This window comes from Bactrocera tryoni, chromosome 2 (assembly GCF_016617805.1).
Source record: "Bactrocera tryoni isolate S06 chromosome 2, CSIRO_BtryS06_freeze2, whole genome shotgun sequence".
Lineage (NCBI taxonomy): Eukaryota > Metazoa > Arthropoda > Insecta > Diptera > Tephritidae > Bactrocera > Bactrocera tryoni.
In genome coordinates, this window is record NC_052500.1 from 59,866,037 (window position 1) to 59,867,520 (window position 1,484).

The following is a 1,484-nucleotide window of genomic DNA, read 5'->3' on the forward strand; positions in this document are numbered from 1 at the left end:
ATGTTGAAAATCACTAAAAGTGCGTTAACGGACTAACAAAAAACGTCAGAAACACTAAATTTTACGAAAGAAATTGCAGAAGGAAGCTTCACCCAGGCTTTTTTTAAAAAGTGAAAATGGGCGTGGCCTCGCCCACTTATAGACCAAAAACCATATCTCAGGAACTACTAGACCGATTTCAATGAAATTCGGTATATAATATTTTCTAAACACCCTGATGACATGCACGAAATATAGGTAAAATCGGTTCACAACCACGCCTTCTTCCAATATAACGCTATTTTGAATTCCATCTGATGCCTTCTCTGTATAATATATAGTACATTAGGAACCAATGATGATAGCGGAATAAAACTTTACAAAAATACGGTATTTGAAAAATATGTAAATGACGTATAATGAAAGCTCGATTATCACTTTATCATGCGAGAGTATAAAATGTTCGGTGACACCCGAACTTAGCCCTTCCTTACTTGTTTTTTTTTTTTTTGAAGTTATACTTCTCATACGAGTTCGGAAAAGGTTGCGATAGATTCAGGTTGCGCAACCTTGCTCAATATGAATCTACGCAACCTTGTCTGCGAAGATGTTCGAGCAGCAAGCGAAGCGGTGACAATCGGCGATCCTTTGTTCGTTTCTTTCGGCACAGCTCGGCTTTTCTACCAACAACACAATGTTGCCATGCTTATGCTGTTGTTGTTTTTGTAGAACAATGTTTCAATTTTTGTTTGGTGACATATTAAATTAAAAATAAATTCTCTTGGGATTCGAACCTACGTGCTCGTCGTAACTTTTCAAGCGCTTACCACCAACACCACCATTGACACTTGTATTGAGTTGTCCTAATTATGGTTTGGTTATGCATGAAAGAAATATACAATGGATCGCCGATTGTTACCTCTTTCCTTGCTGCTGCTGCGCATATGTATGTTTGTATGCTTGTGCATTATTGAAGTTATGCTTGTTTTTCTTTCGTTTGTCTTTCATTTCTGCGAATTCTCAACTACTTTGCGTATATTTTGGTTGAAATACTCTGCGTTGGCGGTTGAAAAATTAAGGCTATACTTTACAGGATCATTTCTGTAGTTAGTCTTCATTTAAATTTTTTGGAAATCGACCCGCGATGACGAGGTGTATCGTTTTATCTGACAGCGTGAGGTTTATGAACTTCATTTCTAATATTGTGTTGTTGCATACTAGAAATGATGTTTCTTCGAAAATCGCTCGCTTACAACGGATAAAACGACTTCTGAGTGGTGATTTTAATGAATAAATTCGAAGGTTTTACGCAAAAATAATGCGGTCAATAAGTACAGAACACTTATGTATGCTTGCGCATTATTTTTCTTTCGGTTGTTTTTCATTTTTGCGAATTCTCAACTATTTTATGTGACTTCATTTCTTTCGTCTCTCTTTTTTTAGTGCGAATTCTTTGAATTTCTGAACGCGCACATGTGTATACATACATTCATATGAGAATGTGC

The 1,484-nt window shown here is 36.4% G+C and overlaps 1 pseudogene; it reads left to right on the top strand.

Moving 5' to 3' along the window:
• Positions 1-1,055: 1,055 nt before the first annotated feature.
• LOC120769826 lies at positions 1,056-1,258 on the top strand (annotated as a pseudogene).
• The last annotated feature ends 226 nt before the right edge of the window (positions 1,259-1,484 follow it).